This window comes from Pleurodeles waltl, chromosome 3_1 (genome assembly GCF_031143425.1).
Source record: "Pleurodeles waltl isolate 20211129_DDA chromosome 3_1, aPleWal1.hap1.20221129, whole genome shotgun sequence".
Lineage (NCBI taxonomy): Eukaryota > Metazoa > Chordata > Amphibia > Caudata > Salamandridae > Pleurodeles > Pleurodeles waltl.
The window spans coordinates 205,512,973-205,539,978 of NC_090440.1; positions in this window are offsets into that span (position 1 = coordinate 205,512,973).

Consider the following 27,006-nt stretch of genomic DNA (forward strand, 5'->3'; position numbering starts at 1 on the left):
GCCCGCGGATGACAAAATTCCGCCGTGTGCGTAATTTTTTGGATGCGGCAACCCGCCTTGCGTTAATCATATGCAAGGTAGGCGTTCCCGTCCAAAAAATTACTTAAACGGATGTGCGTCATATTTATGCTTTCATGCAAAAATGATGCACAGCCGGGAGGCAGAGCCAGAAAATGACGCACAGCCCGATTTGCGTCAAAATTTAACACCTGGGTCAGGGCAGGTGTTAAAATGGGGCAAACACACCTGTATTTAATCAGAACACAAAGAAGCAACAGCAGAGCAGCAGAGCAGCAAAAGGGAGACATGGAGGTGATTCTTATCCAGCGTGCACGCAGACGCAGAGCCCAGCAACAACAACTGCAGCTACAACAACACCAGCAGGGACCCCAAAGGCAGCACAGAAGGCAGGAGAGGATAATATAATATAATACACTGTTCCAAAACTGGTGAACGGGAAAGGGGAGAAGTCCTGATAATCAGGAGCACAAGTCCTCACACACCACATTTGGTGTCATGCTTCATCATAGGACAGCTCCTCGTCAGGCCGGCACTGCAATGCCTGACGGGCACCCCCCGAAGGGGGGCTCTTTGCCGGAGATCTTTTAGTTAATGATGAAGCCGCGGAACCACATGTGGGTCCGAAAAAGAGGAAAGAAAAAAGACAAGAAGAGGATAAAATTGGCTCAAAACCCTCACTAAATAATTTATTGTTCGCTGTTGGGAATTGGTCAAGATTAAAAAAGTAGCAAGGGAGTGAAACAAGAGGTAATGCTCAGACACTCGTACAAAAATCAAGACAAAGGAAGACGGTAATTATCCGAAGTCCCTCAGTATAAGGTCAATATACGGTCGACATGTTTCGCGTCTCTCATGGTCCAACAGGATCCCTTGACGCTTCTTCAGGACCTATTTATTCATTGGACTTCTCCAATTGAAAACAAAGGAAAATTCATCAGCTCCTGCAACCTAACGCTCACAGTCAAGACGTCATTGGTCACTTACTAGAGGTAAACCGGACTGGCTTCCCTTTCCTATTAGTCACCCATCTCTATTTAGAGGAAGTGTTTCATGGGATCACGCAGGCCTGTTGCCCGGTTCACAATGAATTTGTGAGGTTACCGGCGTGCAATGAGACACCTACCCCCGCGGCTGCGTTCCCGAATATGAGTCATATTCGGGAGGACTTGTGCTCCTGATTATCAGGACTTCTCCCCTTTCCCGTTCACCAGTTTTGGAACAGTGTATTATATTATATTATCCTCTCCTGCCTTCTGTGCTGCCTTTGGGGTCCCTGCTGGTGTTGTTGTAGCTGCAGTTGTTGTTGCTGGGCTCTGCGTCTGCGTGCACGCTGGATAAGAATCACCTCCATGTCTCCCTTTTGCTGCTCTGCTGCTCTGCTGTTGCTTCTTTGTGTTCTGATTAAATACAGGTGTGTTTGCCCCATTTTAACACCTGCCCTGACCCAGGTGTTAAATTTTGATGCAAATCGGGCTGTGCGTCATTTTCTGGCTCTGCCTCCCGGCTGTGCATCATTTTTGCATGAAAGCATAAATATGACGCACATCCGTTTAAGTAATTTTTTGGACGGGAACGCCTACCTTGCATATGATTAACGCAAGGCGGGTTGCCGCATCCAAAAAATTACGCACACGGCGGAATTTTGTCATCCGCGGGCTCAGGCGTCAAAGTTTAAATACGGGGCAACGTTTGCGCTGAAAGTGCGTCAAAGTTTTTGACACACATTCGGCGCAGACGGAGTATAAATATGCCCCCTAGCTTTTTAGTGTGCTCTGAAAGGTCTAGAACCATACTGTACTGTAGCAGCTTTATATTCTAGCATGCATCTGAGAAAATACATTTAGTTAAATGCAAATTTGCAGGAGCTGATGAATTTTCCTTTGTTTTCAATTGGAGAAGTCCAATGAATAAATAGGTCCTGAAGAAGCGTCAAGGGATCCTGTTGGACCATGAGAGACGCGAAACATGTCGACCGTATATTGACCTTATACTGAGGGACTTCGGATAATTACCGTCTTCCTTTGTCTTGATTTTTGTACGAGTGTCTGAGCATTACCTCTTGTTTCACTCCCTTGCTACTTTTTTAATCTTGACCAATTCCCAACAGCGAACAATAAATTATTTAGTGAGGGTTTTGAGCCAATTTTATCCTCTTCTTGTCTTTTTTCTTTCCTCTTTTTCGGACCCACATGTGGTTCCGCGGCTTCATCATTAACTAAAAGATCTCCGGCAAAGAGCCCCCCTTCGGGGGGTGCCCGTCAGGCATTGCAGTGCCGGCCTGACGAGGAGCTGTCCTATGATGAAGCATGACACCAAATGTGGTGTGTGAGGACTTGTGCTCCTGATTATCAGGACTTCTCCCCTTTCCCGTTCACCAGTTTTGGAACAGTGTATTATATTATATTATCAGTTTGACTGGAGGGTGTACACTGGACCACAAAATCCTCCGATCCCTTCTCTTTATTTGAGGCAGGAGAGGATATTCCGCCCCAGAACAACCCTTCATGGCCTCAGGGAACACGACATCATCCAGAGGTACAGGTTGAACTGGCAGGCCATTCAGCAGCTGCTGCGAATCATTGAACCACAGTTGGCACCCACTTTGCTGACACCACGCACCATCCCAACAGAAACCAAGCTGCTTGCCGTACTTTACATGCTGGCAAGTGGCTCTTTTCAAACAACTGGTGCCCTGGTTGCCGGAATATCACAACCATCATTCTCTGCCTTTTTGCCCACAGTAATGGATGCCATCATTGGACTTACACCCCGCCACATCTGCTTCCCTAACACACTGCAGAAGCAGCAGGAAACAAAACAGGGGTTCTACCTCATTAGTGGCTTCCCACAGGTCCTTGGTGCAATCGACTGCACACATGTACGCCTTGTGCCACCTGCTGCAACTGAACACCTCTACTGCAACAGGAAGCACACACATTCCATCAATGTGCAGGCCATTGTCGATCACCAGGGATTGATCACCAACATCGTGGCTAAATATCCTGGGAGTGTCCATGACTCCTTCATCTTCTGTCACTGCACCATCAATGAACACTTCAAGGATGGACGGTATGGCAATGGACTACTTGTTGGTAAGTACAAAAACCTACTTATATATACACTGCACAGCAACCCTCTAGGACACACAACACATACACCACAACAGCAACATATGAACAGGTACACACTGAGGTCGTGACATCGTTAGCCATGTTTCATAGGTCTGCAGTGAACCTGTCACACATCTGAAATTAGTGTACAGTCTAATGTTAAGACATCAATGATCACAACGTGTGGAGTGGGTTGCCTAAATGTCACCTTGCAAATTATAAGTGTCCCAATGACGTTTATATTAATCCATTGCATAAGTCTAAAGGTATGGGATGTCCAGGGTACATTGATATGAACGTGTTAACAACACTGTCAATTTTAACCTGTGTATGGAACTATCATCTCACCCCCAGTGAAGACACAGGGACACCTGTTTCACAAGTCACAATGCTAGGGAGGGCACACTGTACTGAAAATCCCAAAACATACTGCTGACAAACGGTCAGCAGACAAACACTCCTTCAGCCAAGTAAACAACACAATGCAGATGGTACATCCTAGAAGCCTAGGATGCGATATTATAACATAAGAGTCACAGACAACACAAGACAACTACTGCCATGAAAGGTAATTTCAATAGGGCCAGCTACATCAACATGATCCCATTCATTTTCTCTTGCAGCTGATCAGGGGTATGGCATCCAGCCATGGATAATGACACCTATTGGCAACCCGAGTACTGCAGCAGAGCGTGCCTACAACGACGCACATAGGAGGACACGCACCATAGTCGAGAGGACCTTCGGCATCCTCAAGTCAAGGTTCCGGTGCCTCGACATCACTGGTGGTAGTCTCCTATATACCCCGGAGATGGTGTGTAAGATCATCCTAACATGTGCAATATTGCACAACATTTGCATCAAAATGAACATTCCCCTCCTGGAAGCAGAGCCACACATGCCTGAAGAGGAGGAAGAGGAGGATGCCGGCCTGCAACATGAGGGGGAACTATAGAACACAGCCGCTGGTATACGCAGGCAGCAACATATCATCAACAATTTCTTTTAAATATAATCACCATCACCACTTTAATGAACTAATTTAAATAAACACCTATAATAATCACCATATCATGGTCTGGCTAATCATTTCTGAACACCTTCATCTCTACTTATCAAAATATGATTGTTGCCTCATGGAGCATTGCTGATATACTGATTAGGACACTGAAATTCCCAGAGCTAATGTGATGCGTAACATACAATGGTCACATACACACACACTGTAAATGACATATATCATGTACATTTCTCCTTGAAGGCCAATAGCAGAGGACCACACCTATTTCACACATACATGTTGAAATCAAGGTCCAACGCAGCATATGGCACACAACTAAGACACCATCACTCAATAAGGGGAAAACAAGCCTCATACATGAGGCAGTCGATGTGCTTTTGCATTAGTAACAGGAATGTCTGACCAGACCCTTGACAACAGTAAGTCCAACTGCATCCAATATTTGCAAGGACTATCTGTGACTAGAGTTCCATAGAAGCAGAACATAGACAGCACAAGTGCCACTCATATGAGCAGCATTGCGCACATGACATTCCATGTACATGTCAGCCCATTTCCTAACTCCTGACACACCCATGCACCTGATCACAACCCACCTGTCTGAAGAGGTCCCTGGAATACTAAGATGTGTACCCTGATATTCCCTCCTTTACACACACAGACTAACAATAGCAATCCAGTGTGCTACACCCTTTCCTATGGTATGCCATTGTCATAGAACACTGACTGCATGGACGTCAGGTCAATTAATACACTGGCGTCTAGTTTCTAAGCCCTGTTAGCACCTGTAGATTGCTTCCCGTTTGAAAAAGTATGTTGGCCATTAGAATGCAAATCTCACCAACAGGACTTGTGAGAAACTGATGCAGCCCACACCTGTGATCACCTCCATGCACACCAACCATTTCAACAAGCACTGCCCCTGCTGATGCCTGGAACAGCATAGGAGTTGCCATTATGTCAAATACACCGTTAAGCATTGATACTAATCAAGCCGTGTAACATAGCCCTTGGGTTCATTTGTCACCTTCAAAAACACAGGACATACATAGTTTGACATGTCAACTGTCTAGTTCGTCCTCCAAACAGTTTGAGTCAGACCACTGATTATGTAACTTGTCAAATTGCTGGATCCTGAATCACCATGCATTCTGTCAGCCTGACTGGCATCTGTCTGTGCGTCACACTAAAGTATCCCTGTGTCTACATATGTACCACACTTGCGTTAGCAAACCTCTCATTCATCAGGGGGTATTGGGCATGGGCTTCTTCCATGCATACCCAAATACATTGTATTGCATCATCTACCTTTTAACTGTACTATTTGAGTTAAATCCTCTGTGAAAAGCAAACTTCATGGCCCATCCCTTGTCTGGGTCTCATTTATGCATGAATGACAAAGTGTGACAATGTCCCAGGGCTGTATGCAGGGATTGGGTACGGGGCCTTCAGCAGAACCAGCAACCTCTGATAATGTCCATGGAAAATCCACACATGTCAGGACCCTGACAGTTCACACACAGAATCACAGTGCTCACAACATATTGAAGGGCCGTGTGTGGTTAATAGCTGCGAGAATAATCAGCACAGAGGCTATGATGTTCCCAGATGCAGTGGGAATTGCAGAGGCTAACCTGTTTGCAAATGTTGTAATTACACCTGTCGGAACATGACACCTGAGACATTGTCTCACTCAGCACACCAAGGTTGCCCTGTTGACTGTCTCATTACACATCTTTAGTGACAGGGTGGGACCATCCCCATGTAGGTTCTCATGTCCTCATCCACTTTACTCACATTGATCAACAAAGGATACTCAGTAGATACAGGAATAGCTGCCACTGACTCATGATGAGTCCTGGACCGAACTGTTACAAATTACACCCCAAACAACATACAGGATCATCTTTGGACCACACACATGAACAAGACACCTATGTGCAATTGATCACTGGAAATATGTGGACACGTGCTGCCTCGTCTGCTGGTCCACCACAGCCACTTGAGAGTTGTGGCTCACTTCTATGACCTCAACTGTGGTGTCATCATACATTTGTGATTCACCTTTGTCTGTCTGGCCAAACAACATGGTACCCACTTCCTCAATGCATGTGTATGACTCACTGTGGGATTCACCAACTAGTGCCTAGGAGGCTGTTACTAAAACTCTAGGACATAGGATGTTGAAAATGTGGACCTTTGACATGAACAAGCGTCTGCCATCTATCTGGTGCATGCTTTGTCACATGTGGTGTCTACGTTACCCTAAATCTTGGAAGTCCACATTACGGACGTTGCTACATGTATCACTAACACATGTCCTCTCTCAGTTCCACAATGACTTGCATCTAAGGATTGGACACATGGATGTCACATTCATACAAGCATATGTGCAATAATGCTTCATGTGATACACACACACTTGGTCAACAAATACATTAGATGCCAAAGCACACACATTGAGCCAAAGGCATTTAGGTATTGTACATATGTGCGTCACATTGCTATCCTCTCCTTATGCCAAACATGCCCAATTTGTACAACACATATAAGTAGGCCACAAATATGACCATCTATTGCGTCAGCCAACCGTAAAAATACTGTGAAGGAAGTAGCGGATTATGGTCCGCTGCAATATGATGTCACACATGTGAACATACACCATCAACACCATAGTGGGTGCAATCAGACTATCTCTGATGTGTCCCAAATGTAGCATAACATAAAAACAGAAAAAATGCCCAAAACCAGTTCATGCACTGACATTTTGACGTTCCTAGCGTTATGCGTCATTTTTTGCCCACCAATAATGTATTTGCGTCATTTTTTGGGACGCACAGGAGTGAACATTAGGCTGCATCCAGATATTTGTACAGGCCATGTACTAATATTTGGATGTGGGCTAATTTTCACTCCTGTGCATCCAAAAAAATGACGCAAATACAGTATAGGTGGACAAAAAATTACGCATAACGCGAAAAAGGGTGGACATTTCATACAGGAAGTGATGTAATAGGATATCCTGTTTACAGATCATACAGTGGGTGTACTTTCACTTTCACTTTGCAGTCTATGATTCTTCTAGACTGTGTGGCTGTGTAGAGACTGGTGTCCTAAGATTTTGTGCTTTTTTGTCCTGTGTGCTGTCTCTATTGTCAATTTGTGAAATAAATATTGTTGGTGTATACTGTCCTACTGTGTTTTGTGTACATTTGTCCATTTACCTAGTGTTTTTGTTGTTTGTGGGAATCTGTTGTGGGTAGTGGTAGTTTGGGGATAGTTGGGCTCTTTTAGTGGTTAAGTTTACTTTTCTTCTGTATTTGTACCCCTACTTTCCCCCTTTTCCCCTTTCTATTTCTTTAACCCCTATTCCCTTTCCCATTTCTACTATGTCTGTCCACCTTCTTCCACCGGAAGATCACCGACATCCACGACAGCTTCGACACCACTCCCACGCCAGACCCCACCCCCAAACACTGCACATGTGCAAACCTTCTGACCTCCTGGACCAACGTGAACGATACAGAGACACGCAAGATCATGAACTCCATCCACTCAGGATCTCCGTCAGACCCCTGCCCCCATCACGTATACAACAAAGCCGACTCCGCCATCGCCCCCCAACTACGGAAGGTCATCAACATCTCCTTCAAAACAGCAACATTCCCTGAAAAATGGAAACACGCCGAAATCCGCGCCCTCCTCAAGAAGCCCAAAGCAGACCCCAATGACCTCAAGAACTTCCGACCCATCTCCGTGCTCCCTTTCCCAGCAAAGGTGATTGAAAAAATCATCAATACACAACTAACCAGCCACCTCGAAGACAACGGCATCCTGGACCCCTCCCAGTCCGGCTTCAGACGAAACCACAGCACCGAAACAGCCCTTCTCGCCGCCACAGACGACATCAGATGCCAAATGGACAACGGCAAAACATCAGCCCTCATCCTCCTGGACCTATCTGCTGCCTTCGACACAGTCTGCCACCGCACCCTGAAATCACGCCTCCACGAAACCGGAATTCAAGGAAAAGCCCTTGACTGGATCGTCTCATTCCTCTCCGGCAGAACCCAGAGAGTCCACCTCACCCCCTTCCGCTCTGAAGCCACCGACATCATCTGCGGCGTCCCCCAAGGCTCAGCCCGATGCTGTTCAACATCTACATGGCCCCCCTCGCACAAGTGGCCCAACAACACAACCTCAACATTCTCACCTATGCCGACGACACCCAGCTCATCCTCTCACTCACCAAAGACCCGCGCACTGCCAAAACCAACCTCCACGAGGGAATGAAATCCATCGCCGAATGGATGAGAAACAGCCGTCTAAAACTGAACTCGGACAAGACGGAGGTCCTCGTCCTCGGACCCACCCCCTCCGCCTGGGACGACTCCTGGTGGCCCACCGCACTAGGAACCCCACCAACACCGTCCGACCACGCTCGCAACCTGGGCTTCATCCTCAACTCCTCCCTCACCTTGTCTAAACCGGTCAACGCAGTCTCCTCCTCCTGCTACAACACACTCCGCATGCTCCGCAGAATCTACAAGTGGATCTCGACAGAAACAAGGACAGTAACACAGGCCCTCGTCAGCAGCAGGCTGGACTACGGCAACGCACTCTACACAGGCATCGCAGCAAAAGACCTACTACGCCTCCAACGCATCCAAAACGCCTCCGCTCGGCTGATCCTCAATGTACCCCGCCACAGCCACATCTCCCACCACCTGAGAAACCTTCACTGGCTCCCCGTGGACAAAAGGATCACTTTCAAGCTTCTTACTCACAAAGCGCTCCACGACACAGGACCAGCCTACCTAAACAACAGACTCAGCTTCTACACCCCCACCCGTCAGCTCCGCTCCACTAACCTCGCCGTCATCCCCCGCATCCGAAGAAAGACCTCCGGCGGCAGATCCTTCTCATACCTCGCCGCCAAAACCTGGAATACCCTCCCCACCACCCTGCGACAGACTCAAGACCTACTCACCTTCAGAAGACTCCTCAAGACCTGGCTCTTCGACCAGTAATAACAACTCCCCCTCCTCCCCCCCAGCGCCTTGAAACCCTCACGGGTACGTAGTGCGCTTTATAAATCCTATGATTGATTGATTGATTGATATGGCTTGTGTGCTATTTCTTGCCACTGATGATCGAGGCAGAGGGCAGGGTGATACAGGGGTATCACACTGAGGCGCGCAGAATCCGGTGGGGAAAGGTACTGCATCACCTGCAGCGTGTGTATGCCAGCCAGAGGAGTGACCACCAGCTGAAGCACCGGTGGGCTGACCTCATCACCAGGGAGCAGGATCTCTTGGACCACCTGGGAATCGTGATTGGTGGCCCTGTTGGTGAGTACAAATCATGTAAATATGCACGATTAAATGCTCTGTAGTGACATCAGATGATTTGTACTATGTCTGCCAGCTAACTTGCTGAGTGTGTGTAATGCTGGGGAAACATACTGGGATAATTGATGCACTATGGTAAGGATCACAATTGCTAGCTGTCAGGTAGCACATGCTCAGCAAACTTACAGGATACTTTTCCATGAAGTAAATCGGTGCGGCCTTTGTGTCAGACAACCAAACAAAATAGGAGCCAATCATGTCTATATAGGGCACTTTTTCCAGAGAAGTAAAGATGTACCAACATACTGGTTAACTTTGTTGACGCAATAGCTAGTCTGACTTTAGAATCACTACATGATGCAGAAAATGAGTGCTGGCCTCACGTCAATTGATTATAGCAAAGTGGCTCAGACATATGTCTCATGTGAATCTGGTGAGTGTGGAAGGAAGGCGTTCACGGAAGTACTATGAATGTTTGGGATTATTGTGGTCTTTTATCATTTTGGATACATGTCAGATCTGGATTTGGAAACATCGTGAAAAGGTGTAAGGTGCCCTCAGCTAACATCTTAGAATGTTTGTTGGAGTTAGTTGTGCCACATTCCAAATAGGGATGGCAGTCCAAAGGTATGCACATGGGTTCACATCTCCATGGTTGGTGCAAATCACCATAGCTGGGCCACATCAATTGAATAAACTGTAACAACAAGAGGGCTTACAAAAGTCCCTGCCCCTCCCTTTGTACATTGTACCTATGTGTCATAAATGTGTCATGGCCACATAGCATGTTTGACTGGTAATGCAGTCCTCAAGTAACCAGGCTTTGGATGTCTCTCTTGGATGCACATGATGAGACGATTACACTCCATATTTTTTTCAGGTAAACAATGACGGGGCATGTTTGCCACCACATGATAGTTAGGGCCAATGCATGTGTGCAGATATGTGTGTAACTATCACAGGAGACCCATGCTATGTACAAGTTGGCCGTGGTATATCAGATGCAGTATCATCATGTCTGAATGGCTGCCATTTCCTTATTCAGCCTACACATTGTATATGTTAATGAAATTGTTGCTCTGTGCACAGATTTTGAGCACATTTCTTCCTTCCATGTCTTACAGGTGGACCGGCAACCTACACTGTGGGAGAGGTGGCGACATTTGAGGACCCCGACCACTCCAGTAAGTGTTGATATGTCTGTTATGTGTTGTGTTTGCTGGTTATGGACTCGTGTGTGTTGAACGCATAGCAAGGTGTGATGCGTTGGGCAATCATTTGTCTCTTTCCATGAGTGGGATTTCAGTTTCTCAAATGTTTTGAGTTGGCCAATGCGTATCCTATGGTATTATCTAGGGATTATAGGCCATTCCTGTAGGCCCCACAGTGAGTACTGGGGTGAGTCATGTGGATGACACTTGTATCAACAAGAGTCGCACTGGAAGTCAGCTCAGATTTAGTCAGCCTGTCAGACCCACATTCTCCAAGATTGGTACAGCAAATTGCTTTCCAATAGACTTCTGCTTCCCTATTTACCAAGGTACTTATTAAACTGTAGGTAGAACCTCCTAGCAGCATGTACTTCCACATGTAGTGCTACAAGTATGTGGAACTTGAGTGCAATGGCCTAGGTGTGCATGCTAATCATGATCATGGGTGTTCTTACAACTCTGTGTCTGATGTAAGTCAGGCCTTACTGGAAGTATATGTTGTGTACCAAGTTCTGAATTTCCTGACATGTGTCGCCCTATGATTGGTCTAGGGTTTGCTGACTCCTCATTGTTGATAGACCTTACCTGTGGTGTGTTTGTAGAGCCAAACACGTGTGGAGTTTTCTATACACTCCTTGGTGTACATGTTGTTGGAAATTGATAGTTGTTTATCCACCCCCCCACCCTCAAACACAGGCATGGGTTTGTGAATGGGGTACCTAGTACTGATGCTACCAGTATGTTACACATACATGTGAATAAGTGACTGTTTGGTTGGAACCTGGTATACACACTCAGGTTTGGCACTTGGTACTATACTGGGAAGTCCAGTTACAACTTGCAGACCATGTGGCTTTAGTTTTGCATTCCGTACACTGACATTTGTAGCCCAGGTCTTGGCAGAGGATATGCAGCATGATTGTTAGCTGATAACTGGCAGAACTCAGATGGCAAGTCAAAGCCAGTTGTTACCCATCTTGTAGGTTATGGATGTGCTATGTGTGATGTGCCCTTTGTAGGCTGGCCTGCCATGTACTTCCTCAGGGACATTCAATGATCTGTATTGTGATATGAGCTGTTACAAGTACAATAGATGTATTGTCTGATTAACTTCTTGTGCCATTTCACACAATGCAGTTACTAATGTAGAATATTTGCATTTGTCTTCACAGCTGCAAACATGACTCCAGACCAGGTCCGTGATTTCTAGCGCCGGGCCATGAGATACCAGCACATCCTGCTGGTGGAGTCGGGGTTCAGGAGGATGGCCCATCGATATCACCATGAACGAGCCTCCGGGGCATGGAGGGCCTTCCCACAGGGTGGCCCTACCTTGCCCACCACAACCATCACCAGCACAACCACCACTTCAAGCCAGGTGGCTCCACCCACAGCTGGGACTGTTGTGCCTACATCTGCTGGACATCCAGGCCCCGGCATTGGTACAGGTGCAGGACAGCCCACTGGCCTTGGCTCCACACACACACAGACCTCCTCCACCGGTACCCAGACTGCCCCAGCTCCATCTGTTGACCCTGCTGCCTTCCACAACATGGAATGAAACATGGACCGTGTGCTGTACAAGTAAAGCCACTTGAGCCGGGATGTGCGCCATATTAACCGGCGAGTGAAGTCAATCAAGAGGACCCTCCGCAGGGCCAACCTCTAGACTGTTTTTGAAATGGACATGATTCCCTCTCCTCCCTCCTCTTTCCTTGTTCTTATAGTTAGTGGGCTTAGGGGGCTTAATGTTAGGTTAGTATAGGCTGTTAGTTTAGTTAGTGTTAGTGGGTGGGGGGTCCTCATTCTTTCTATTTTTACTTATTAAGTGTGTGGGTGGGGGGCTATGTTGGGGTTCTTGTTTGTTTAATAAAAATAAAAAAATAAAAAATAAATTATATATATATATATATATATATATATATATATATATATATATATATATATATATATATATATATATTTGTTTAGGATAGTATAGTATGTGTTTAGGTTAGTATGTGTTGTCCTCCATGTGTCCCGTCTCATAAGGGGGGTGGGGGCTGGATGTTTAGAACGTTTCGTTACATGTGATAAGTAAGTGTAGCTTAGGTTAGTTAGGGACAGTTGTGGGTATTGAGTAGTCAGGGTAGATTAGGGTAGGTAAGATTTTTCCCTCAGTTTCCTCTTCTGTGATTAGCATTTAATAAATATTTGGTTAACCCTTAACAGTATGTGTTAAATGGTACTTGATCCTGGGTTTGGAATCAGTGTACATTAATTTTGTACTATTACATTTGTGTCCTATGCTACAAACAAATCCCAACTGAGCTGTACGATTGGCAGCTACCCCAGAGCTACCTTGCAAAGTTTCCACCCTTCGTTGCAACCACCAATCACAGTTAATATGGATGACAATGTGTTTCTGTTGATAAGTGTGTTTTCTACGTCACAAACAGTGCTTCCAGACTTTGTATTAGGGGAACAGTTTTAGGTCTGACTGCAGTGTGATGATCAAGGACACCCTTATAAGATGAGTTCTTGTAGGCACTCTTGTATACTTGTCTTCATGACTCTCATACGTCATTTGTGACACAGTTCAGCGTGATTACCTATTTGTATGTAAACTCAGACACCTTCATTTATGCAGATTTTGTATTGTTTGCTTAGATTAGTATGCACTGTTATATGTGTTAGTATTGCATGGTGACAACATTTTGCGGCCACTATTTTATGACTTAGATATCCCTTGAGGAAGCATTCTTCTGTCCAACACAGCATGATGGTGTATGGTTTCTCACTTCATCAGATATGTCCCTTAGGATGGGCAGAGTATGATGCAATCATGGGCACTGTGCAGATTTATCTGGCTACAGAATATCAGGACAGTTGTATTGACAAGCAACGTAATTTGACAATAGGCACATTTCAGTTATCTACTGCACAGTTGATAAGTCACATTACCCAGAGACAGATTTGTTGTGTAAGTGCTATTTATTGAAAAGTGCTGTAGTGCTATCTGTACATTGTCCATGATTGTGAGTCCATTATAGTGACATCTTACATTGTGATCGTACACAAGGGGTTGCGGAAATGCTTTTGACATGCTGGGGTTGATGTTTCAGACAGTGCAGAGGGACAGGATTTGCCAATGAGTAGGAGAGAGACAATCACTGGGTAGGCTGACAAGATATACAGTGGTAAGCAGAACAGTCATTAAGCAGAGTTGTTGCAAGACTGGCATGTTACAAAGAGCAGGACCTTGGTAATAGTTGGCCATGTGGCAGGGACTAGTGCTTCCGGGTACTTTTCCTTGTGAATGTGATCTGTTCCATGTCTTCTTCTTCTGATGTGTGTGTTGCCTCCTCTGTCCTTGTTGTTGGTGGTTGTGAAGGGGCAAAACACAGTGTTAGAAGACGTGGAGTCAAACATCCCGGTCGCTGCTCCCTGTGAAGGTCTTAAGGGCAGTACTGCAGCAAGGAGGATCTGCTGGTTTTTGAGAATAGCAGCCACATCACAATGGTAGGCAGCCAGATCGGCCCTGAGGGGTTCAATGTTGCATTCGTGCACGCATTGACAGGATTGCTGTTGTAGGTGTTGGGTCAACTGTATTACAGCTGTGCTGATTTCCTTCTGGGTTTTTTGCAGTTCCTGCAAGATAGATGTTAGGGCTTGCATAGCTGTTGCCTGATCTGCAGATGACATGCACGAACGCACCCCCTCAAGGCTGGCTGCCATAGTTTGCATCCCCACCCGCACCTCCTTGGCCAGCTCCCGCTGTACTCCAACTACAGTTCTCTCAAAGCTGATGACAGTGTCGTCTGAGTCCTCAGCTGTATTGGAGCTGGCAGGTCTTACAATAGGGGTGGTGGGTGGATCCTCTGCGATGGCTGCTTGTTCTGTGCTCCTCCTTGTGACTGAAGGTGGGGTCTGGAGGGTTTCAAGGACCTTTTGGATAGTCTCCTGGGGAATGTTTATCGGCTCGTCATCCATGTCATCAGGGTAATCTGGGACAGGCATATCCGCAGGAGATCCATCTTCCTCTGCAATGAAACAGGGTACAATTAGTGTGTCTGTGTTGTGGCATGAGTGATGTGACATGCCTGCCTTGTGATAAATTCACATTGTGATCTTGTTTCGTGTTCATTGCTCCAGTCCTTCAGATGGGCATTCTCCCAGGCCTATGGCCCACCTGCATGTCAGATGTATGTTACTGAGTTATTAGACTTGTAGGCATCATCTCTTCTAGGTGTTGGTTTTGGCCAAATAGAGAATTGCCACCTTCTTGTCCTACTCAAGCCTCCGTCTACATCCATTCTCATGGTGAGACCTTTCACTGGCTGTGGGTGCTCTGATGGCACTGGCAGCACACTTAACAATCTGGACCTGCCCCAATCTCTGATCTTTCACATCCACTTAAATGTATTTGACATGTGGCATATCCTATGCATAGCAATGTTATGACACGATATGGATGTTGGCATTGGTAATGTGCACTGCTGATGTTGGGGAATGTGTGGTACATTGGATTGCCCTGATTGTCGTAGCAGTGTCCTATTTCCTCCTCTGACTGTGCAGGTGTATTTCAGTGACCAGTTACATGTGCCCCCCCCCCTCAATGCTGTTGTCTGAGCAGTTTGACATTTGGGATGTTACATTGTGACCCAGGCACAGGATGGACCCTGATATATGCAGCATGGGTATGTCCTTAGTACTGTGTAGCTCCTATTGTTGTTTACATTGGCTGATGTTTGCAACAACTATGGGCATTGACATTTGACAGTACTGGGGCCTTTGTCTTGTTTCAGGGGATTGTTGATGTTGTCATCCTCAACCCCCTAATTTAGGTGTGTATGATCCATGGGGAGGTTACTGCCATTGGCTACTTGAGCTGCTTACAGAGCGGAAGTGGTAGTGGCAACTGTTGTCGCAGTTACATTCCAGTTGTCGGTATGGCTAGAGGTTGTTAAGAGGGCCCTAGTTAATGTAGGGGGTATGGTGGCTGACGTGTGCCGGGATGTCAGTTTGACGTTGTGGCCTTCCCTCCTGGCTTTGATTTCCCTTTGCTCCATCGTTGGCATGGCAGCATGCCCCATGGGACTGTTGTTGGTGTAGTGTAATGGTGTGCCCCAGCTTCTGTTTGAGCAGGCCATGTCCCCATGCCATCCCCCTTTACCCATGCCACTCCATGTATTAGATGACTTCCATGCATTTTGTAGTCAGTATCCCCCCCCCGGTTGTAGTTGACATTAGTGCATTTTAATTCCCCATGCGACTTACCCTGCATGTGCGTTGTCTCCTGGTAGTCTGCGCTGTCCTGTCCTTGGATCCCTGTGACGATCTCCTCAGGGAGGACGGCTGCGACCATCTCCTCCATGTGGTCCAGGGCCTCCTGATGTGCTGGACTCCCACCTCCAGTCTGCAGTGCTGCCTTCCTGTTCCTGGCCATCTTTTCCTTGGTCCTGCGCTTGCAGTCATGCCAGCGTTTCTTGCACTTGATGACTGTTCTGCGTACTTCAGCCACACTGTTAATCTTGTCAACAATTTGTTGCCATATAGCCTCTCTCCCACTGATTGACAACGTTGAGGTGACAAACAGTTGGTGCTGATGTTCCGTCACCTCTTTAACCAGAATTTCCTACTCCTCTGCACTGAAGCAACACTTTCTTTTCTTCTTATAAGTGTCCTGGTTCTTGTGTGGGTCCTCCTGGCTGGTTCCTGGTCTGTTGTCATCTTCCTGGGGTCTGTAGTGGCATCTGGGATCCATTTCGGCTCTCCTCTGGTGAAATGGCAGTGTTCGCGGGTTTTTTGACGCTATTGCGTAAAAAAATGGCGCATATCCGGTTTGCGGGGTTGTAAATTGACCCACAGTCATTTCCGCTGCGTTAACGTCGTTTTGCTTTACGACTTGGCGCTGCGGTGTGCGTCAAAAATAATGACTCCCACCTGTGGTTTGCTCAGCCATGCGTCAAAGTATAAATTTGACGCCCGCACGGCGCACAAAATGGCGTTAGCCGCCGGTAATATTTTTTACGCAAAACTGCGCCGGCGCAGTTTTGCGTCAAAAAGTATAAATATGGCCCCTAGGTATTTTGAAGCACACTGTGATGGTAGACTTCGTGGAGCATACCTTGATGCTCGGCCTTCTTAAGAACACACTGTCCCCCTAGTGCTAAAAGTTCCTAAGAACACCATGTTGCTAGGTCTTCTGAAGCACCTTTTAAAAGTAAGTTTTCTAAAATACACTATACTGCTATACCTTCCTAACCGCACTTTGATGTTAGACTTACCAAGGCACATCATGAAGCTAGATTTTCAAAGCACACAATAAGACTTCTAAAGCACATTATGATGCTAGCAAATCCAACATTTTTGTGTTTCTAATGCTTCCGAAGGATGCTATGATGGCAGACGTCCCAAACCACACTATAATGCTAGACATTCTGAAGCAACCTGTGATGCTAGAACTTGCAAAGCACACCATTATAAAAGATCTTCTAAAATATGGTATTATGTTAGACACATTTTATGACACTATGGCCCTCATTATGACATTGGCGGTAAATCCCGCTTACCGCAGCAGTGACGGCCGCCAACATACTGTCACGGAGGCGAACATCCCTCCGCCATATTATGAAACACACACACCAAACCTACAGAATACTGCCATAAACACAAATCCGTCAGACCAAAGGTTAGGGGAAAACTGTTGGTACGAACACCCATACCGTTATGCCAACAAAACAACGCTCTCCACATTATGACCCACGAATCACCGGAGTGGACATTCAACGGCGGAAAACCATTGGCGGTACACACTGTCGTGGTCAGAATAGCTACCCAAATACAAAACAACACAACATTGACCAATACCAAAAACACACACCTGACACTAATACACACACCCCACCCACCCACCAAAAGCACTTTAAAACACTCACCCACATTACCTACAACCCTTTGCTAACATGAAGAGACCCCAATAGCTAGCCACGCAAATCACAGACAACTACACACACCACAAACACACATTCATCCGTCACGCACCCCACACCACACCACATTACTCAACACACTCTGCACAACACACACCACACAACATTCATGTCCCCACAAAGGCACCCCTGTTTCACTGATGAGGAGTTGTGGGTCATGGTGGAGGAAATAATCAGGGTAGAGCCACAGCTGTTTGGACCACAGGTACAGCAAATCTCCATTGCCAGGAAGATGGAGCTATGACGGAGAATTGTGGACCGGTTGAAAGCAGTGGGACATCATCCACGAACAAGGGACGACATCAGGAAGAGGTGGAATGGCCTACGGGGAAGGTACGTTCCATAGCGGCAAGGCACCAGCTCGCTATCCAGATGACTGCCGGTGGACCCCCACCTCCTCCCCCACAACTGACACCATGGGAGAAGCAAGTCTTGGCAATACTGCATCTTGAGGGACTCAAGGGAGTAGCCAGAGGACTGGACACTGGTGAGTCAATATTTACAACCTATCACCCCCCCATACCTGCATGCCACCACCACTCCTCACCCTGACACCCATCACTCCACTCCATTCCTCCCCACAGTGCACCACCACAATATACTAACCTGAATACCAAGCCCTGCATGCCATTCCCACTGCATGCACATCACTCCCAGCCCTGCATGAATAACCCACACCAATGCATGCACAGCATGGGGAACTAACAATCCCACAACACATCACCATACACAAGCAAAGGTGGCAGGGCAACAGCAACAATAATGTGGAAGCTAGGGATGCAGAATTTGTCATAGGCATGGAGCATAACACATCCCTTACATCCCCAAAGGTGCCCCAGCCAATCTCAGCAGCGAGGAGGTGCCACGGCTACCCAGTCCCAGACCAGAAGATGCCCCCAGTGATAACAGAAACTCTGGACTTCTGGATCTGGATGAACTTCCTGGCCCATCAGGGACCACTGGTCAGTCAGATACCCCAGCCCACACCCAGTCCACCACAGAGCCCCCCCCCCTTCAGTATCTAACACCACAGCAGCCACCCAACGTCCCCAGACCTCTGTCCCCAGGACACGGCAATCAGCAGTGTGCCCACCTGTACAGGGACCCCAGTCCACACCTCACAGCCAAGACAATCAGGGTCCTGGGGTCAGTGGCAGGGGCACACCATTCAGGGGACACAGGCAGAGGGGCCCAGGGATACTCAGAGGACAGCTAGGAGCCAGGGGGAGGACAGGCCCAGGGAACCGACTCTCCAGGAGGCACTCGCTAATGTCCAGGGGGCTTACCAACAATCCCAGGACAAGGTGGGTCAGGTGAAAAACATCATGCAGGAGAACCAGCGGCTACAGGAGGAACACCACCAGGAGATCAGGAAAGAATTGCAGGCCCTCAACACCACAATGGTCTCCATAGTAGGGGTGGTGGGTGAAATGGCCAACATCATGAGGGAGTACACATCACACCAGCGGGCCCCTTCCACTAGCCAGTCAACTGAACAGCCCTCCACATCTGCTGCAGCTAGTGCACAGGTGGCCCTGCCACAGGACCCACAGGCCAGCAGCACCTCTTCCCCTGCAGAAGGTGAACCACCCCGCAAACGTTCCCTGCGACCCAGGCAGACACCAGAGACACTTGCCAAGACCAAGACCACCGCCAGGAAATAAGCCTCTCCTGAATGTCCCCCTTGTGTTCCACTGCGTCACCTGGTCCACTTTGAACTGCCGCTGCTCCCCTTCCTATAACCCCTTGGACACTGGTCCTGTGCTACAAACACACTAGATCAATACCCTGGCATTTCCTCCACCATCACCCATTCCATTGCACTATTCCTTCATAATTTTCACTTCAATAAACACCCTTGAACACAACTGAAGTAATAGTGCTTTATCTGACAGAAATGTGTAATGTATTGAACTGTATTATCCTGTGCAATTGTCCAGTACTTTGTGTTTCCATCCAAAAGATGGCCTGTAGCAGTTTGTAATCATCACATCAGTACACAGTTGTAACCACACCAACATCTGCAAAATGGGGAGGAATAGGTGACAGTCATTTTGGATGCTAAGGACGTGACTGCGAGCATGATACAGCCACACAGGAAAATAATTACTTAGAGGAATGGTCAGTTCTACTGTCTTACCTGTGTGTCATTGGAAGTCCTGCCGTATAACTGATGTGCTGTTGTCCACATCCTCTTCCTCCTCACTGTCCTCAGGGTCCACTGCTGTCACGGCTGCATTTTCGCCCTCCTCCTCCTGTAGATACGCACATGTCGTCTGATGGCCAGGTTGTGCAACATGCAGTACACAACAACTATCTGGCAGACCTTCTCAGGGAGTAGCAGAGGGATCCACCTGTCAGATGGAGGCACCTGAACCTGGCCTTCAGGAGACCGAAGGTCCTTTCAATAATCCTCCTGGTATGCCCATGAGCATCATTATACCTATTCTCTGCCCCTGTACTCAGATTCCTTGCAGGGGCCAAGATCCAGGACAGGTTTGGATAGCCAGAGTCACCTGCAAGAAGTGAGGGACAGACATTAGCCTTGCACAATGCCATGGGGGACAACACCTGAAGGCATACACTGACATACATTGGGTGGGAACTAAGGCTCACCTATAAGCCACACTCTTTGCCTCTGTAGTTGTGCCATCACTTGTGGGATGTAGCTATTCCTCAGGATGAAGGCGTCATGCACCGACCCAGGATACTTGGCAGTGACGTGGGAGGTGTACTGGTCAGCCAGACACACCATCTGGACATTGAGTGAGAGGAAACTCTTCCTATTCCTGAACACCTGTTCATTGGCCCGGAGGACACAAATGCTATATGTGTTCCTTCAATGGCCCCAATAACATTTGGAATATGTCCCATTGCATAGAATCCAGCCTTCACAGTGGCCACATGTTCCACTTGGGGGAAGCGATGTAGCTGCACATGTGTTTCAGCAAGGCAGACAAAACCCTTGCCAGCACTATTGAGAACATTGGCTGTGACATTCCTGCAGCCAATCCCACTGTCACTTGGAAAGAGCCTGTTGCCAGGAAATGGAGCACTGATAGTGATAGGATTGCAGATATTAGATCTGGCCTCAATTGAGCACACAGTTCTGTGGTTGTGGCCCTGTACAGTCTATAGGTGAGTATTATGTGCCTGTCCTCCAGTGTAGTCAAGTCCACAACGGGTCTGTACACGGAGGCTTGCCTCCTCCTCCTATTCATCCGCAGTGGTAGGTACCTAAGGGACTCAAGAGTGAAAAGGGAGTGACAAAATTAAAAATGGAACCATCACTTCATTGTACATAGAGCATGTATGTAACTGGACAATGTAATGGCTATGTATGTACAATCTACACCAGTGATGCAGTTTTCATTATAAAATTGTGTATCAGCACTAGAACATGGCGACTGCTGGTCCTGTATGAAGGGACAAGTGGCAGTGATGTCACTCTGCTGGCGTTGGCCGTCATGGCAGAAGGAAGTCTGCACTGCCGTGCAATTCCTCATTGGCTAAAATGGGACTCTATGGGGTACAGTATACAATGAGGATTACCGGTGTTGATGATGGTGTACACCGCCGTGGATGTGACTGCCATTTTCTGATTATAACCTCACTTGATTTCTGACTTTCCACAGGATAACACCTCCACTGCGTGTGCTGCTGTGACCTCTGTCTGGAACCTGCCATGGTCTGTGTGACAGGAGAAAGAGCCCCTGCCTTCACTTCGTAGGAGTTAGAGCGTCTGGTGGATGGGGTCCTACCCCTGTATGGACAGCTGTATGGGCCTCAAGACCAACAGGTGAGTACACCATGAAGACGTTGCATGCGACAAAGCCTCATGGAGATGTGTGTGTGTGCTGGCAGTGTGTCATTTGCGTGGGGGGTATGGCTAGTGGTAGTGTACATGCAGGGGTCCGGGTGATGTGTGTGCCATTTGAGGGGCAAATGATGTCTGAATGCCATATGTGTGACAAGCTATTCGGATTCATGGATTCCTTCTGTTTGTGTTTTCCCTGCAGGTCAGCACCCATCAGAAGAAGGGATTGTGGCGTGCCATCGCCAAGGAGGTGCGGACCTTGGGGGTTTACAGCCAGCAGAGCATCCACTGCAATACACGGTGGAAGGACATGAGACACTGAGCCCAGAAGATTGCGGAGGCCCAGCCTCCCAATGACGAAGGTGTGCCCATCGGAACCTGATCCCCCTGATGGCCCGCATACTGGCGGTGGCCTATCCAGAGCTGGATGGACGCTTGAGGGCATCGCAGCAGCCACAAGGGGGTAAGTCTAGTGTGTGTGATAACCATCTTTGTTGCCTGGCATAGGATTCTGGTGGTGGGTTTTAGTCAGTGGATGCCCCTTTATGCCAGCTCACACATTGCTGCGTGGTCCAGCTCAGGGTTAATGGGTGAATAGCAAATCCTGCTAGGTAGTATTCCATGTCAGACTGGGTTTACTAGGTCCCAGGAGGGATGGAGATGGCAGTGTTTGGCTCCTATCCTGCTGTACTACCTAGCCATTGGAATGGCAGTGTGGTGCATACTGCTCAATCTTGCTCACTGTGTGTGATGGTGATGTGTATGCCATTGGTGGTGTTGGTGCTGTAATTGACCCTGTGCTCCCTTTCTTTCTCCCTACCCCTATTTTCTTCTGTCATCCTGTCCATGTGTGCATTAGCAGCATCTGGCAAAGGAGCAGGGGCACAGGCAAGTGAGGGAGCTGCAGCCCACGGGACCCAGGAGGCAGAGTCCACCGATGCCAAGCGGACCAGTGGGACGCAGGGCAAGGGGAGCACCACGGTGGGGACAGGAGGTGACAACACTGACTCTGAAACCTCCTCCGATGGGTGCTCTCTGGTGGTGGCGGACACCTCTGGAACCATCCCAGCTACAGGTACAGCTGCCACCCCCTGTACCACCACCGCTCTCCCAGTAGCCCCCCTCCCAGTTGCCCGTGCCCGCTCACCCACGAGGGTGGGCATCTCCTTTGCCCCAGGCACCTCACGCCCTGCCCCAGTCAGCCCTGCTGCCCTCAGTGAGGAGGCTATTGAGGCTAGAGATCCACCTCTGTAGGGCAGTCAACCATAGTGAACGCCATCCAGGGGCTGGCATCCCAGATGCAGCAATGCAATGCCAACCTGTAGGGCAATCACGGGAGCTTGGCGGCACTACAGAGATAATTTCAGGCTCTGGCCTCCTCTCTGATGGCAGCCAGTGTCCCTGGTCCTACAGTCCCCCCTCCAACTACCACCTCCCAGTCCCAGTCTCCTCAACTCCAACCCATCCCATGCACATGTACAGACAAGCATGCACACAAAACATCACACAAGAGTGGCACAGACAAACACAGGCACCAAGCTTCAAGCCACAAGCACTCACACAAACAACAGACAGTTGCACACTCAACAACATCCACTGCCTCCACTGTCTCCCCCTCCTCTTCCAGTCACATCTGCAATCACACCTGCATGCACTGCATCAACAGTCCCATACCCTGCCACCTGTACACCCTTGCCCACAGACACCACAAGAGCAGACCGGCGGACATGCACCCCACACACCACATGCGCAGTCACCACCACCATCACCACCTCATGCAGCACACCCACCTCACTTGCAGACACCACCACAACATCCATCCACACGTCCTGTTTGTCCTCTCCCTGGCTCCCCCTCCAGGGACAGTGGGCATGAAACCCACTCCAGAGACTGTGGACTAAGACTCCCCTCCAGAACCAGTGGGCAAGGAGCCCACTCCAGAACCAGTGGGCAGGGAGCCCCCTCCAGAACCAGTGGGCATGATACCAACTCCAGCTGAGGTGCCACCCACCCCTCCAGCTTCCCCCTGAGGTGCCTGCACATTTCCAACATGATGCCCCTGAACAGTGGAGTGCAGATAATGTCAGGAGTTAAGTTGGGGCTTGGACGATGCCCTGTGGCAAAGTGGCCCTTTGGTACTGGCCACTGGCCCAATCTGTACATTGAGCTGTACATTGTAATTTCTTTATTCATTATGGTGGCTGTTGTCAGCAAATTACAGTGTTTGTACTACAGGTATGTGTCCTTGCATTCTTTGCTCGTGGGTCCTGTTACAGTCGATTTACTCTGCAGCTGGTTATGTGTATGTGTTGTGCGTGGATGGTGTGTGTTGTGCGTTTGTGTGTTATTCTCCTTTTCCTCCCTCCCTCCCTTGTGTGCTAGGCGGCTATACTCACCGTTGTCGTCTTCATCAGCATTGGTGCTCCATGACGTGGTAGAGCATCGGAAAGACTTGGAGTTCTGGTGGCCATGACGGCCGCGGAGTCCTCTGTGTCCCTGTAGTTGAGTCTTTCCTTTTCTGCGAAGTGTTTCCACCAGGCTTTTGATAGCATTGCTACCGCCCCGCAAGTCCTGGCGGTTTGCTATGTCATGATATGGTGGGCGGGACCTTGTCTTCCACCTGGCTGTAGGTGGCTACCGCTGTGGTCGGTGGTGTTAACGCCCTGGCGGTTGGTGTGGTACATTGGCTGTCTATGGGCGGTCTCACCACCATGGTCATAATTTGGTGGCAATTACCGCCAGCCTGTTGGAGGTACTACCACCACTTTAACAGTAGCAGTCAGTACACCACCAATGTCATAATGACCACCTGTATCTATTGAATAATGTGATCATGTAAAAACTTCAAAATCACATTTCAGTGCTATACCTTTCTGACACATATTGTTGCTGGACTTTCCAAAGTATATAATGCTGGACCTAGCTAAGCACACTATAGTGCTGGACATGCCAAAACCAGCTGTGATATTAGGCCACCCATAACACTTTGATGGTAAACCTTCCACATCACACAGTAAGGAAAATTCTTCTGATCCACGCTGTAATGTTAGATTTTGCAAAACGCATTTGTTGCTAGACCGTCCAAAGAACACTGTGATGTTAAAATCTCCAAGCGTGCTAGGACGACAGACCGTCCAAAGTACACTATGATGTAATAATACTATAGCACAACATGACGCTAGACGTTCCCAAATATGCTATGACGCCAGACCTTCCGAAGGAGAGGACGATTCTAGACTGTGTAAATGACATTATAGTAGGCCTTTGGAAGAACACGATTTGGCTACACTTTTCAAAGCATACTATGGTGCTAGACCTTTCTAAGTATGCAATACTCATAGACCACGCAAACTACAGAATGGTGATAAACTCCCTAAGCAAATTTGAATCTTATAGCTGCCAAAACACACTATGGGGGACGAATTACTGAAGCACTCTGTGATGGAAGACCTTGTAATGAAATCTGCGATCAAAACCTACGGAAGGCAGATCTGTTGTCTGGATGCCTGTTGCGGAAAAAGGGCAGAGAAGCGAGTTAAGGAGGGAGAGCTGGAGGAAACATGTACATGCAAGTGGCTCTCCAGAGCAGCGAGGGCTTACTGATTTCCCACTAATGATTAATGCTGTGGTAAATTTGGATTTGATTTGGCAGCCTTCTGGGAGGGAGCCATCAGTGCGAAATGTCAAGTCGTCGAATGAAGTTTTATTAGGTTTTATTAAAATATGCAAAACAGCTGTGTGCTGGGTCTGCCGAAGAAGAGAGAGAATCCAGGCAGAGCTGATCCGAAGTGCTCCTCCACTCAGGGCAGCCACATGCACTCGCTCTGTTCACCCAGTGAGCTTCCCTGCTCCTCCCCTGAATCTACACCTATGTTCCCTACCTATGCCCCTCGCCCCTACCCCCAGCCGATGCTTTCTATATGAAACACTGACACAACACGCCTTCTTCATTTTCATTCTGTCTGGACTCGGATCTCTTCGTGCCATTCCCTGCACATTCTCCCCCGCCGCCGCCCTCCCACTCCTGCTACCCCTCTTTGTAGTCCCGACCCCCCTTACGTTGCTTCTTCTTGTAGAACCCTTACTGTTCCGAGCCCTGTCCCCATCACCATGTCGGTCATTGGATTCTGGGAGGCACGAACACATGAATGCTGGCAGCATCTGCATTCCCCACTGGGCCACCCTCTCTGCTCCTGGCACTGCATCAGTGTGCCTCGGGCACCGCTGCAAGCAGGAAAATTGGCCTTTTGACTTCTGGTGGGGCAGTGGAATACAGCATTTATCAGGGTTCAGTGGCCCCTCAGGAATCCGGTGCCTGGTGCCGCTGCACCTGCTGCACCAATGGTGGGAACGACCCTGCTTCCACTCCAGCTGAGACACAAAGGCCCTCATTACGATCAAACCGAGGTCAGGCTAAACAGTAGCTCGCTCGAGTCTCAATGAGGATTACAGTTTGTTAAATTATTCTGCACTTTATCCCCAATGCAAATCTGGCAGGTAAAACCTAGTGGAATTTATGCTGAAAAAATACCTTACATTCTGACTTTTGCAGCTCCTACTAAGAAAAAAGTGTATTATTATTGCTACACTCCCCATTATGATTTACAGAACGCACAAAGGGCTGGTAATTCTGCACCCGGTAAACAATACAATTGGCTATATTGGGTTTTACTGTGTGTGGTATTAACCCAAAAATAACATACAACTCGAAACGAGGACCAAACTGTCTTTATTAAGAACAATATACAAACGCCGGGCGTGCACTGCTAATAATGGAAATGGTAGGCAGTGGTACAGATCCAGTCACATGAATTTGCTGACAAAAATGTTCCACCGAAGCATTCGCTGCTATTGTTCATTCAAGCATTGCTACCCAGTTGGAGAGCACCGCTGCTTCCTTGCCCTTACACTTGTTAATTCGTAGAGCCAGTTGTTTACCACACCCCACAGCCTCTGTGGTGCAGAGGGGCCACACATATTAGTACGGCCTAAAAGAGTGTGAAGATTTGCAGTTCATGAGGCAAAAATGCATTTTGCCATCTGGAGCACTTCCCTTATACTTAAAGGCTGGTAGTTTTCTGACATTGCCTTACCTTGCACTACCTCGTAGGAAGACCAAGCTCATAGTCCCTCTCCAGGCCTTGAGGCACTATAAGCAAGATAGGACAGCTTTAACTTTAAAAGAACACCCTCGAAACTGGCAGGAAGCCAGAAGGATACTGTCATTAAAACTGAGGTCCTCAGTCATTGGAAATTGGCCAGAAATCTAGTCATTAAAACTGAGCGCCTCGCAACCTTTCTCCTTCTCAGATCACATCTGTTACTAAAATGGAGGAAGCTAGCCAATGAGAGCTGACCGGCTCCTATATCACAATAACGAAGTCAACAATATCAACCTGCACAGATACCGACTACACAATATCGATAACCAATATATTGTCATGGAATGTATACTCAGGGAAGTGTAGAGGCACTATGCTTAACTCTACATCTTCCTACCT